Raw genomic sequence first — 15084 nt, forward strand, 5'->3', positions numbered from 1 at the left:
TTAGCTTCCTTTTTTAGTAACATTTTGACGACGTTTTGGAATATTGTCAATTACTTGAAACTTTAATTGCTGGACCCCATGACCCTTTTCAGCAAAATGACTAGATACCGCCTGATCTAATTTTTTAAGTTTCACTGCAGATTTGTGCTCACATATTCTATCTTTGATGGCACGGGTTGTCTGCCCTACATATAGTCGGCCACATGGGCATTTTATCACATAGACTACAAATGTAGTATTGCATGTATAGAAACCATGTATTTTTATCGGAGTGCCCTTCCGTGGATGATGTACAACATCACCTTTAAGAACATTGGAGCAACAATTGCACGACAGGCAAGGGAAAGTGCCATTGTTTCTAGGGCGTAAGACCCGTTCTTCCCTTAAATTTCCTCCCAAATCTGATTTGACCAATGTGGATCCAATGGTGTTGTTCCTTTTGTATGACATGAGTGGCATATTTTGGAAAAATTCAACCTCAGGGACCCCATCTCTTAAGTAGCAAGTAACACCAGTTTTCAAAACTCGATTCAAGTTTTTTCTCCGAAAAAACCTTGAATGTCAGGAAGGCTGCAACCAATTCTAATGATCCTAGAACATCTCCCAACTGACTAAAACAGCAATTCAGCAGGTTTTAGCTGGTGTGTAGCCAAATTCAAATTCTTAATGGGTCAGAGTATGATAAATCTTGAAAATCGTATTTGAGATTTTGAATAAAAATCAAATCGAAATTGAATATTTCCCTAGTTTTGGCAGTAGAAAAACTAGAAAATTTGAATTAGAATTTGAAATACAACCCTTGATAAATCTGCCTCTTAAATACAGTCTTTCTTTGTAAATATGGAACATTCATTTCCATTTGAGTCTCAGATAAAGTAAGCTATAGGTTTCCATTGTTTGGCTGCCAGAAACTCTTTTAAACACTATTAACATAACTTTAATTAACAGGGTGCAGCTCAGTGTACATAGGAAGCCTAGTAGTGCAGAGCATATAAAGAAGATACAGTATAACAGAAATGTGTCCACATTCATACAGTGTAAAGTGTATTTAAACCTTCATTTAATGTTTAATTTGGCTGTGATTGGGGTCCTTCAATTAACAGTGAGTGTGTCTTTCCACAATGTAGGGATTAGCTCTTGAATGGCTTGAAGCTTTTTGGCTTCTACTGCAGCAGATCTTTAATTATGATTTTTTTTACAAATATGCTTTCCGTTTTTTTCTACTGCAGCAGATGTTTAATTATGATTTTTTTTACAAATATGCTTTCCATTTTTTTCTTATTGCTTTTGAGATAAAACTGGATTATTATTTCTAGTGCCTATAACTCAAACCACAAGACACTGGCAGGGGGCACACCAGTACCTCTAGAGCATATTGTGCCAGTTCTGGCCACTGGTCAACCCTAGACACCCTAAAATCCATGGGGTCATCATCACTGTGGATGATGTCCTGCATACCCACAGACCCCATAAAGTCAGCCAACGTGTTGTCTAGCCACTGTTGGCTGCTGCTCTAGTCTGCTGCTGCCTGCTGAAGCTCAAAGAAAGTAACTGTGGGGCAAATGGTAGAGCAAATTCAGCCTTTGTTTATTTCTGATTAGCATTAAGTGTAGCCAGCCAGAATTCCACTTCTGCCCTCTACTGTAAGAGCAAACAAAGCCAGGGCCCTTTGTATGATAAATAATATTATACACTTTCTTGACTTCGAGTCTGTGTACTGTCTGTTTACTACAAGCAGACTAAGCTGGGCATGCTCACAAAAGGGCACCCCATTGACCCAGCTTTAGTTGCTGTGATTGGTGCTGTCACTATTCAGGGCTGGATTGGCCCTCTCTGGAATCTGCCTTTGTGGTTGGCTGAGTCAAACCCTGTTCTGCATTTATGACAGGGGCTGTTGCCTTTCTGGTTTACAAAGTTGTTTTTTTCTTTAACAGGAATTGAGAGATTAATTCTGAGTAATGGTGTTCTCTTACCTTGAGCTGCAGGTCTGGGGCATGTGCACTGTGACCCCAGGTCAAGACTGGTGAGCTTTACTGATAGATGTACACATAAATGAGCCGTACTTCTGCCTATCCCTCCTTACAGTGGTAGAGCAACTTTGCTGTCTCTGCAGGGCTGGTTTATTATCACCATCATCAAAGGCAACACACAGTTTTCCTTCAGAACTGTTGCAATTGTTATTCACTTGAGATGGTACCTGGGATGTACCTGTGCCTTTCATCATCATTCTCACTTACACCAAATCCTACATCAAAAGTAATACTCTGCAATTTGCCCAGTGCTCTGTCATCTGGGTTCCCTGCTGCTGATGTGTTCAGACAGTAATGCCTCCATGCCTATCTATGTATCAGACAGATCCTGTTTGGCTGAACCTAGGCCCCATGGATGTTCATACCCCAGTCTTGGGAGAGTTCTGCGCAAAAAGGAGGGAAGTCCTCAAACACAGAGGTGGCACACCTACACCACTGCCACTGCTGTCTGATGCACTATGGGTTGACCATGTATTGAGGCAAAATACTCTAGCACAAACCTACAAGTGCCAGGTGCCTTACTTGCAACCTGATGCCAGTTGCCCATTACCCACAACAGAAATATCATTTGGACTGGAAGATTTAGGGACTGCAGGCTATAGAGCAGCTCCACAGCATTGTCCACCCTTTATTCCCTCAGCCCCTCTTACGAGACTAGTAAGCACAATATGTATTAGAAGAAAAGTAATGTCATTTTGAAAAGGGTGGGGAGGAACTTGTATTAGAAAGGGAAGGGTGATAGATTGGTAAATTAAGTATCACTAAACCTGACCAGCACTAAAGGGCTTTTTGGGTCTCACAGAAGAAGAGGCAAGCAGAACTGAGAAAACAGCAGACACTGTCCCACACATTCCACTTGCTCTTTGCGCCAACAAACTCCCATACCACACTAGCTAAATCACATCAAATGCTCCTAAATCTCTATCTACCAACTAGAAACCTTCAGAGCAATTGCCGGTCAGTTAGACTTATGTTGACAAGGGAGGGGCTGGAGAGAGCTTAGATTCCATTGGTTGATGACATCTGCTACATGGGAGAATTTGTTTCCACCAAAACAGACTGCATGAGGAACTAAAGACTAATAAAGAATTATGCTGTAAATTCTTTATCTTATATTTTGGGATTTGTAACCTTTGTTTTCTGAAAACACCACAACCCGATATATTTGATGATTTGATGTAAGCCTCCATAGATACAAACAGTAGCTCCCCAATTTTTCCCAATATTTTCTCTGCTAATGTGCAGTGTATGCTCTATCTGCTTTTGCTGATGTCAGTTACCTGAACTTAGGGACTGTTACACAGACAACTCATCCATATTGTTATACAGCCATGTCAACTCATACTGGACCAGATTCAATTAAGTGAGAAAGTGAGTTTATCATGTGAAGTCATGGATGACATTCAATTTGAGATGCAATTCAATTCAGAAAAATAATTATCTCATGGTTTATCCCAGGGGTGTCCAACCAGCGGCCCGAGGGCTGCATGTGGCCCAAGATGGATGCGGCACAGCTTGAAGGAGAGAGAAAAGGAAGAGAAGGAAAAAATAGAAATAAATAAATAAATAAATAACTACATAGAAAATGAGAGTGCAATAACACTTTGTGCTCTCTAAGTCCAGACACATTAACCATCTCAGTCTGTCATCATGTTAGGAACAGGCTTACTATACCAGGTTGTAAAAATTTGGTGACCTGTGGAGTAGGGAGGTTGGGGGACTCTGCCCATTGCCCAGTTAGTAATAATAATATAATAAGTCTGTTAAATATCCAGGTGTCCCATGTTCCAATGTATAGCTCCATCGGGTTATCCAACTGGTATTGTAGTTATTTTCTTTGTATTTTCTTTAATTTTACAAATTTAAAAGTGATTGTGTATTTCATGTGTGGCCCCAGACAATTTTTCTTTTTCCAATGTGGCCCAGAGAAGCCAAAAGGTTGGACACCCCTGGTTTATCCCATGAAAACTCAAATTGAATCTCGTCCATGACTTGTCATATGATAAACCATGAGATAACTTTCTCACTGAACTGAATCTGGCCCAATATTTGAGAAGAACCCTGAATTAACCTGCACTGATATCCCTTTTGGTACTACAGGAGTCCTGTGTCTCTGCTATATGAGAAAGCAGGTACAGGTATGAGACCTGTTATCCAGAATGCTCAAGACCTAAGGTTTTCCACATATGGGATCTTCCCATAACATGGATCTTCATACCTTAAATCTACTAAAAATCATTCAAACATTGATCTGTAACCCTATCATCACCCCTTCTGGCACTTCTGACAGTGCTAGACTCCACTTATGGCACAGGGCAAATGTGAGCCACTGCACAGTGGTATTAGGAAAGACTGGGTACCTGGTACATATTAGTGCAGCTCCTCCACCTAGTAGGATCTGGGAATGCTACCACGGATGGCTTTACTAGGAAAAATAATAATACACAAAGTGATAAACTTAATAACTCTTTATTTAAAAATAAAAGGGCAACTAATACATGAAACTCTACTAACAAAGTGGCAAAAGAGACCTCATTTTGCCAGTGCAAACTATTTCACAAACTAAAGGTGAGCCCTTAAACTCAGTACAAAAAAATACAGTCTCTAAAATCTTTAAGCTCCTTTAGAACTCTCACTTTAAAGGGGACCTGTCACCCAAAAAAAAAAATGTTCCAAATCCTATTTTATCACATTATTTAAGCAAAATAAACTGTAATTAAACTATATAAATTATTTGAATCTTGTTTCCTTCAGTCTGGGAATTCATAATTATAACAAGCAGGCAGCAGCCATATTGTGGACACTGTTATTAAGACAAGTCTTGTATCATCTCAGAATCTTGTTTGTGCACCAGAATGGGGGTCCTGATGTCCATCCCCATGTCCTGGCTACACAATTAAATGGTAAAGAGAGAGGGGGAATGTGAGGAGAGCAGTGACATAGTAAATGCTGAATGGAAAGTAAAAGTAATTGACTGCCCTGCCTCTATGACTAAGGTATAGAGAAGGGGCAGACAATATTTGATTGACTGCTGAGACATTTAAATGCATTTACAACAGCTATGAATGCTTTAATAAAAAAAATTGGATTTCATGTATTATAATATATAAGGGCTTCTATTATACAGATTTTTGTGTCTGGGTGACAAGTCCACTTTCAGGGGCATATTTGTCAAAATGTGAGTTTAGAGCTTAACAAGTAAAAACTCACCCATGTTCTATTCATTCCTATGGGATTTTTAGAATTGTATTTATCAAAGGGTTAAATTTAGAACTCCTCTCAGGATTTCTCTCTCTCTCTCTCTCTCTCTCTCCAAGCACAACATATGCCTTCCCTGTACCAGCCTGATCCAAAGGACTGCTTCTGATGAGTCCTTCCAGCTCTCTAGGCCCACATGTAGCTCCCTCATATCTGGGAACTTTCTCTCTCCTCCTCATGGCTTTATCTGCCAGAAAAAACTTGAGAAAAAATGTCCATTCACTGACAATGCATTTAGAGTGAGAAAAACTTGAGAAAAAAAGACCCATTGACTTTAATGATATTGGAGTGAGAGGCAAATAAAAGTCGTTCATAGACTCATATATTTTGCTATAAAAAAATTGCCACTAATAAATGTTGTTACAAAAAAGTCACCCCTTTTCACAAATTCGTTGTTGCTTTGTGAATTTTTCAGCAGTTTCACACATTTTTTGACAAAGAGAAATGTGGCAGACTCGCTCATCATTACTGTTTAGCTGTGTGCTAGTTAGCTGCTGACTACAGATATGCAGGCTGCCATAAGATGCTGCAAGCTCAGTGCCTGCTCCACAACAGAGGACTGCTGCAGGAGGATGGTAATTGCAGGGGTCCAACTACCTCTTTATAGATCCTAATAGAATTGTTTTGCCACCAATAAGGATTAACTATGTCGTAGTTGGAATCAAGTACAAGGTAATGTTTTTTTAACAAAAAAAGCAACCATTTTTAAATGGTGAATTATTTGATTAAAATGGACTCTGTTGGCGATGACCTTACAGTAATTCCGAGCTTTCTGGATAACATATTTTCTGGGTAACCAATCCTATACATGTACACTATAAAGCCACCACCCAGGGTCAAGACCGGCTTTACTTTAATACCTATCCAAATTCTCTGATCCACAATTACAGTTCTTAGAAAAGATGGAGAGGTTTATTTTCAGTAAAAAATGTAAACTTCCTGCATACAGTTTGCCAGCCAGTAATTATATTACATAGGCAAAAACGTATTTGATCTCCTTACCTGCTGGGGGTGCTCCACTGAAGTGGCAGGTTCTTTAAGTTTGAAAAAGAACTCTGGGTTTCTATGCCCTGAAAAGAATATACTTTCTTTGCATAGGGGTTCTCCAGTTACTATGAACACAGGACCAGCTTTAGGCCAATTTGACTGATTGGGTTCAATCAAGCCCTGCACTCATGGGGGCCCTGCACCAGCCATTGGACACATCAGAACCTTTCCTCATATGTGACTGGACAAGTGAAACTCTCAAAGCATTAAATCCTAAATTTGGCTGCTCGATAATACAATCAGCTGCAGAATTAACTATGGCCTTTCCTCCAGCTTATCGTATTTCTGCACAGAAGATCCGTGGCTTAAACACTTTTTAAGAGAAGAGCACGGGGCCTGCTAGAAATAAGCAAGCTGCTGATTTTTTTCACTTTCCAGCACAAAGGCTCATAACAAGAGAGACATAGGGGATGAAACAAAAGCAGGTAAAAGTGGGGGAAATAATTGTAAAAAAACAGAAAGATAAATATTAAAAAGTACAGTTAAAGAGTAAAGTAAAGGGAAAGTAAGTAAGTAAAAGTTAAACAGGGAAATATAAATTAGTACTGTAATATGAGAAAGAAAAAGCCAAAGAATGACAGAGAAGGATACAAAGCACAATATAAGGGAAAAACTGATTTGAGCATGTGAAAAACAGTAAGAAATAGGAAGGGCAGTCTGGTTTGATAGTGGAGAAGAGAAAAAACGGCAGAGAAAAGAGCTGTGTAGACGTGGGATATGAGACAATGTTATGGAGAATAGAACAGGAGACATTGGGAGAGAAAATATACAGAAACAGTAAAGTTACGAAAGGTGGATGATCCAATGGTGAGATTGGGTGAAATATGGACAAAGGAAAGTATGGTTTATACAGTACAGTAAGCACAGAAAATGCAGGAAAGAATAAAAAGACAATTGGGGGAAAAGCAAGAGACGAAACATTAGAAAATAGATGGAATATCAGAAAAGCAGAGAACAATAAAAGAAAAAGTAAAGTTTTGGACTTGCTCATTGTATTTATATTCATCTATAAAGTATATGAATGAGGGTCTGTGCCCTGGGTTGCTTGTGTACATAGCAATTGCCTGTTGCAGTGGTATAATTATGTTTTCTTATTCTGTCAACATTGTGCTTACCAAATAGATATTGTGCTCAGTGTATAATGTATTTGGTTTTCTAGTACACACTGAAACTGAATTAGACTTTATATTATGGCTGTAGTGCTAGAAACTCTTACTATATCATCTGCTTCACCAGAAGCTCTCACTATAAAATCTGCTTTGGATAAAGGACCCACACTAGCAGGTGCATGCTTGTCTCAGAAGGCAAGAAGAGCCAAAGAGCTGAATTTCTGTGTTTTCAACCACAGCAGAGCGCAATTGCACTCTCTGCACTATGGATGCAACCCATCACAGGAGCTGCCTCAGGGCAGGCTAGGCATCCAAATCGCTCCTGTACACTACTCTAATTGTAGAATAAGTTCATGATGCACTTATCCATTTTCTTTGTGCTGATAAGACAATGGACAAAATGTAGGTTGAAAAGGATGAGAGGCTGATTAAAAAAAGGGGTAGAATAAATGGGGAGTGAAGATGGGGAGTATAATAAGCAGTGAAATAGAAGAAAAGTTAAATGATAAAATGTGGAAGGAGTGAGAATGCCACTCCTGTCACTCAGACATATTGCTTTTTTTTTTCTGTAACTCTTGTTGCAGAGGGCTGATACCACAATGTTCTGTAACTTTTTTGACACCACTTCTGTTGGTGTTACACTCCACATGTGGCACTTACCTGATGGCATGGGACAAACTTGAGCCACTCCGCAGTGGTATTGGGAGAGACTGTGCACCTGGTACTTACTAGCACAATGCCTCCATCTAGTGGGATCCGGGAATGCACCTAAGGACGGCCCCATTAGGAACAAAATAATAATACCCACACAGTATTGGTTAAACTGAATAACTCTTTATCTAAAATAAATGGCCAACTAATACATGCAGCACTCCTAACCGGTGGCAATAGGGCCTCACTAACTAATTTGCTAGCACAATTTGTCTACCTAACTAAAAGAAGGCAAAGTCATTCCACAAAACAGTCTCTGTATCTTCAAGCGCTTCTTCAGGGTATGTTCCTTTTAAACAGAATACTCACTCCAAATCCTATTTGAATGCTTTACAGTTCCTCTTCAGGTGAGTCCAGTACATCCAGACATACAGTGCAACTACAAGCCCCTTTGGATGCTCAGATAGGAATCTCCTGCTGGTTGTTCCTCCAGTCTGGATTCCTTTCACAATCTCATTGTCTGGCTTCCCTCTGCCAGCCTGTTCCAAATGACTGCTTTTGGTGGAGCTCTCTGGGCCCTCCGGCAGCTCTCTGGTCAGTTTCTGTCCACCACATGGTTCTCTCTGCCAGGCTTTTCTCTCCTGCCAGGATCTGTGACTTCCTCTTCCTGCCAGCCACTCACTAGCTGCTGTGTCACTTCCTGCTACACTAAGATCATTGAACAGCTGGTTGCTAGGTAACAGCTTACAGCACACAGACTCAGGCTCTGTGCTTGATCTCTTACAGGGATAAGTGCAAGTGTTTGCACAAATTCCCTACAGTTCAATGAAATGCTTGGATGACAGATTGTACCATGAAGTGCTGGGGGTCAATGGAGGAAGGGAGAGAAGTGAAAAGGCAGGGTTAAAGTAGCAGTCAGCAGGAGAAAGAAGCAGGCACTGGATCCCATGTTGTGCCAGTGAGTAACACAGTCAAGGGGGCCCTATCAAAATGGTCCAAATAGGTCCCCACTCTTGATAAGACCGGCCCTGTTTGCACTGATTTAGGCACCATATCATTCATCTGCTTCCTATACTATTTGGTATTTCCTCATCTCATGTTCAGGTTTTCCTTCCTGTCAGCTCACAGGGATGGGCTCTCATTCACCTCCAGGCAGAAAGTGAGTAACACGAAGGATGGAAAAGGTATCACCTGCCTCAGATAAGTAAAGAACCAACATTTCAATTATACAGACAGTATTGTGAAACTGGAGATCAATTATAAATAGGCTGTAGCTCACCTTTAGTATATGTCGTTGGATTCTCCTGCAAGGTGTCCTGTGTCCACACCCAAATTGATACAGTCAGTATTATAGTAGAAAGCAGGACAAATCCAAGGCAGTAGCTATGACTGCAAAGTGCTTTTATTGGGGAAAAATGCTCCACAACATGTTTCGGGCGTTGGCCCTTTATCAAGTGTGCAAAACCAAACACAAGGGAAGTATTTAAACTTTCCTTAACCTTTCACCTCTGGAGTGCATTCTGGGTACATACATTGACAAATGCATTTAAATTGTTGTTTCCATTAATAGCATAAATACAAATTACTTCATACAAGAATAAATATTAAATTACTTAAACAAGATGTGTTATACATTCCATATGTGATCAATAAATACATACATTCTTCAACTCCCTATAAAAAGTGTCCATGCCTTAAAATATTTCTTATGTGAATAAAATGCATTACAAGAACAGTCCTCAATCTTATCTGTGAATCATTGTGCTCTGTGTTAAGTCCAAATAAAACGACAGGCCACTGCATACATTAACCTAGCCTGAACAAAAAGGAAACTGCTCGTTAAGCCTATCCAACTACAACTTGATTCATGTTCCTAACATAGTTATCGTAACATTTTTAACATAATTTATACAATTTTACCATTTTAACAACTTCATATAGCCCCTTTACATTCTCACTTCTAGGGGAGTTAACAATAATTTCTTACTTAAATATTTGAACTTAGACTGGTACTATAAATTCTATATTTGTTAGACTCACCACCGGCGATAGTCTTATGGACATAACAGAAAACAAGCGAGAACGAGAGACTTACCTTCATTAGTAAATATGACCAACGGAGCAAAAACATAGAGAAAATAGTTAAAAAATATTGGCCAATTTTACAGCTTGATAAATTGTATGGCTCAATTTTTGTAAAAGCACCACGCTTTGCCTATAAAAGAGGCAAGACTATACGTGATATACTCTGCCCTATTAACAATCAGGGCGATAAGAGGGGACCGTTCCATGGTAATAGTTATTATTGCCATCAAAGTAGAGATCTAAGAACAAAACTAGAGGTGTCATTATCGCTTTAAAGTTACCAGAGGCGGCTTTTTGCTGCCCCTTGTATCTGGCCATTCCATGCTGGCTGGGTCAAGGTTCTCATGGCTGGAGTGGCCCTGATTTGAACAGAAGATATTTTGAGGGGGGCTGACCCTTTGCTAAAAGAGGAACTACCAAATCATCAGATCACAAGGGAGGTAAAATATTACTCTTGTCCATTGATTTTCTACTTGTACTCCCTAAAGAAGACCGTAAAAATATATTGGGTGAAGCAAAAAAACGTGGATCAGATATCATTCTATTTTAATGCTCTGAAAACAACGCACATGGAGCAATAATGTGCCTATTTGAAAAAAAATCTGCTAATCTGGAAACAGTCTCATTTGATATGAACATTGAAGCCCCTGCTAATTCACAAAAGGTGATGGAAAATCGGTCTAATTAAAAAAATCAGGCCTCTGGTTTACAGTTCTGTGGTTTTCCAAAACAGTAAATTGTGCATGTTTGATTTTCATTACCTTGTTTGTGTATGATTCATTGCAAATACCTCTGAGACAGCGATTGGACTTTCCACTATGTACACATACCAGGTGCATATAAAAAAGGATTCTAATGTTTATTTTTTCAGTTTCAAAAAGATGGCTATGATGAAGCATAGGCTTCTTTGTGTTGCTCTTCTTCTTTCAATTTTAGACTTGGCCCAGACTGAAGGTAAGAAGAGATTCATGTACTTTGCAATGTAGCATATCTTATCAAACATATATATATATATACTTGCTGAGTATCTAATATTGTCATATCAACGGTTATTCAATTTAAGGCATTATAGCCTGCACTGTGTACAACCAGCACTGTGGAAACTGTTCCTAGCTTTCTTGTATTTGTGGATGATCATCAACCAAAATATTTTCAATTATAAAGAGCACAAAAAAATAGAATTTAGGCTCTCATTGAAATAAGAAACTGGTAAGAAATTGATGTGTAAATCAATTTAATATTCCATACAATTTCTGAAATGATCACTTCACTATTCAGTAATCTGTCACTGTCTCTAAATGCACTCAGTGCTTTTTTGTTTATGAATAGTGAAATCAAATACATTATACCAGCAAAAGGAGCTGGGGTCAATTAAAACTTTAAAAAAATTGTCTCCAATGCAAAGTTTTATGTAGAGATGAAAGCTGATTGCTGAGAGGGGAACAGCGAATAGTAACTTAAATATCTAGTAGAGTATGGAACCTGTTTCCAGTATGCTTGGACCTGGGATTTTCCGGATAACGTATCTTTCTGTAAATTGGATCTTCATACTAGAAAGTCATGCAAACATTAAATTAACACAGTAGGCTTGTTTTGCTTCCATTAACAATTAATTATATCTTAGTTTTGTACAAGGTACTGTTTTATTTTTACAGAGAAAAAGGAAATCATTTTTAAAAAGTTGGATTATTTGGATAAAAAGTTGTCTATGGGAGACAACCATTCTGTTATTTGGAGCTTTCTGGATAATGGGTTTCCAGATAATGAATTCCTCACCTGTATATATCTATACCTGTATTGATATTAATGATGTGTTTGATAGGTCTCTCTTAAATAAGGTAGGAAGGTAGGATAGGTATAAAATTAGAAAATATTGAGCTCCGTATAAAATATGCAGACTGAATTGAATGTTAAACTGTGGCCAGCCTCACCCACAATCACATTAACCCTTTAACCGCCAAGCACGTACTGCATACGTGCTGGTGGTTCAGGGCTCAGGTTGCCAAGAACGTACCTCGTACGTTCTCCTGCAGCTGAGCCCTTCTCTCTGCATCGGCGGCTTTTGCCACCTCTGCAGAGAGTCAGGAGGGTTGACAGCCCCCTGGACAACGAGGCTGGGGGGCTGTCAAGCCGGATCTGCGACACGATTGTCGCAGATCCGATTTCAAAGTGGCAAATGCTGCTGCAAAAGCGCTGCTGCTGCTCTCTTACCTGATCTCTGTTGCACGTCCGCCCACTCACTTCCTGCTGTGCAGTGACTCTGCAGACATGCTGTCCTGGCTGCCTCCAGTGTTTCCAGTGATTCTCCTGCTATAAAAATGGTAAGTGCACATTTTTTTACACACTTACCTGCACCTACACATACTTACAGTACATTTATACACTTCCACACACATTTAGTAAAGATTGGTATTTTTTATTTTTTATTTTTTTATTTTAGCACACTTGGTCCCTTTTGTACACTTATTTACAATTATTTACATGTATTCGCACACTCAGACAACTTTTAGAAGTGCAAAAATATGTATACACAAAAACTCACTTTTTACTTATTCATTGTACCATTTGTTTTGCCTAAAAACAAGTTATTTTGACAGCGTGACTATTGGATAATCGATTTCGGCCACTAATTATGCTGTTGGATCATTTATTTTGTTATTTCATTGGTTTACGCTATTTTTGTGGTTTTATTGCTATTTTATCCCTGCATTATTGTTCCTTATGTATTTTTAGTATAGTTTTGCTGTTTGGTGCTTTGGTATAGAAAGATTTATTTTACTTAGTTTGATTCACCAGAATATACGCTTTCCAAAAATATATAGTTTTCTGGGGTTTTTTTACAGTTTGGGGGTCTTACGGCACATACAGATGCAGCCACTTTGGTTTGTCTGTTTGACACAGAATAACTAAACACAGATATCCCATTTATCTCATTTAACACAGAAAACTGTGTCACAACATCCCATCTAATTAAAGCATTCACCATTGTTAACAATGGTGCTTTGGTATGCTAATGAAAAGGTTAAATGCATTAAATGAGTTAAGATAACTTTAGATAACACAGTTTCTTCAATTAACTCTGAGTCATGACGCATTTAACTCACAAATCCAAGTGGCTTCATCTGTAACACACAGTTGGGGCTCTCTTTTCTGCAGCTTAGTTGGCCAGAGTGAAAATTCATATGCATGTTTTTCATTTGGGATCCGTACACGCCACATATTTTTGTAAATCTATGCATATTGGGCATCAAACTATTCAGTAGACCTCTGATGTCCATATTTAGGGTGATTTTTCTTTGTACGTAAAACATTGTGTGCGATAAATGCGGCAAACTGCAACAATTTTAGGTGATTTTCAGAAACATTGTAAAAACCTCTATGTTTAGAAAAGCTTTGCAGTTTGGTAGTTTGGTGTAGAAAGACGTTTTTATCTTTGTTGGTTTCGTCAGAATGTGTACTTTCCAAAAATATATGGTTTTGGGGGGTCTTTGCTGTTAAGAGGGTCTTGGGGCACATAATATGAAGCCAAGGGTCTATGTTCACAGAAGGCGAATCGGCAGCGGAAAAAAATCATATGCACTATTTTCATTTGAGTTCCGCATATGCCAGCTGCCTTGGTATATCAATGCATATTGGGCATCAAACTGTTCAGTAGACCCTTGGCATCAGTATTTATGGTGTTTTACAATTGTATGTAAGAAATTGGGTGAGATAAATGCGGCCAATTGCAATATTTTTAGGCAATTTTCAGAAATGTAAAAACGGTTGCTTTTATCGCCAAATTTAGGAAAGGCTTGCGACTTGGTACTTTGGAGTACAAAGACATGCATACCCAATTTGCATTCGTGGGAATGTGTACTTTCCAAAAATACATGGTTTTCTGTGGTGAATGTACTTTTTTTCTACCTTTGCTCCCCCCCCAAAACTATGTATATGTGTTGATTTTGCAGTACCTGAAATGACAGACCATATGGGGGTCTTCCTTTTGGGGCCCCTATATGCCACGTGCTTGGGTACACCTATACATATTGGGCAACAAACTGTTCAGAGGACCCTAGGCTTTCATATTTGGGGTGATTTCTCTTGATACCTAAATGAATGTGGGAAATACGATGCTGCATGGTGGAAATTTTGAGGTGATTTTTTGAAATGTCACCAAAATCCCCAAATTTAGGAATAGATTGCGGCTTGGTACTTTGGAGTAGAAAGATATGCATACCCAATTTAGATTCGTGGGAATGTGTACTTTCCGAAAATATATAGTTTTCTAGGGTGAACTTACTTTTTTCTACCCCAGGAAAGGCCCTTAAAGGAGAAGGAAGGCTACAGAGGCATTTTATTGCCAATAGATTAGCTACAATAGTGCAAGCTAGAATGCTATATTTATTCTGTAGAATGTTTTACCATACCTGAGTAAAAAGCTCTAGAAGCTCTCGGTTTGTGTAGGATAGGAGCAGCAGTATTAATGTGGTGTGACATCACTTCCTGCCTGAGTCTCTCCCTGCTCTGGGCTCAGATTACAGTAGAGAAGGGAGGGGGGGGAGGGAAGAGGAGCAAACTGAGCATGCTCTTGCCCAGGGCAATGAGGTTTAAGCTGAAGGCAGGAAGTCTGATACAGAAGCCCATGTGTACACAATAGAAGGAAAGAAATGCAGTGTTTCTTTTGACAGGGGACTCAGAGCAGCACTACTTTGGGGGTTTACTGGTATATTTATGTGGACCTTTCTGATAAGGCTTACTTAGTTTTTACCTTTCCTTCTCCTTTAAAGTGAAAGAGTGCAAATTATCTAATTATTGGCAGTAGATGTTTGCATCTAGGACAAAACGGCTGGCAGGGAAAGGGTTAAACAAGTAAAGCAAGAAAAAAAACCCTGTTTAAAAGTAGGGTTTACGGTTAATTGTTT

At 39.1% G+C, this 15084-nt stretch overlaps 1 protein-coding gene across 1 annotated transcript in view; it reads left to right on the forward strand.

The window, feature by feature from the left end:
- The first annotated feature begins 11071 nt into the window (after nt 1–11071).
- LOC108707398 (integumentary mucin C.1) overlaps nt 11072–15084 on the forward strand; it is a 92038-nt gene continuing 88025 nt past the window's right edge. Inside the window, exon 1 of the mRNA XM_041581506.1 lies at nt 11072–11134. The gene's annotated coding sequence lies outside the window, so the exon portion shown is untranslated. The remainder of the gene's footprint in view (nt 11135–15084) is intronic.

Source organism: Xenopus laevis, chromosome 2L (assembly GCF_017654675.1).
Source record: "Xenopus laevis strain J_2021 chromosome 2L, Xenopus_laevis_v10.1, whole genome shotgun sequence".
NCBI lineage: Eukaryota > Metazoa > Chordata > Amphibia > Anura > Pipidae > Xenopus > Xenopus laevis.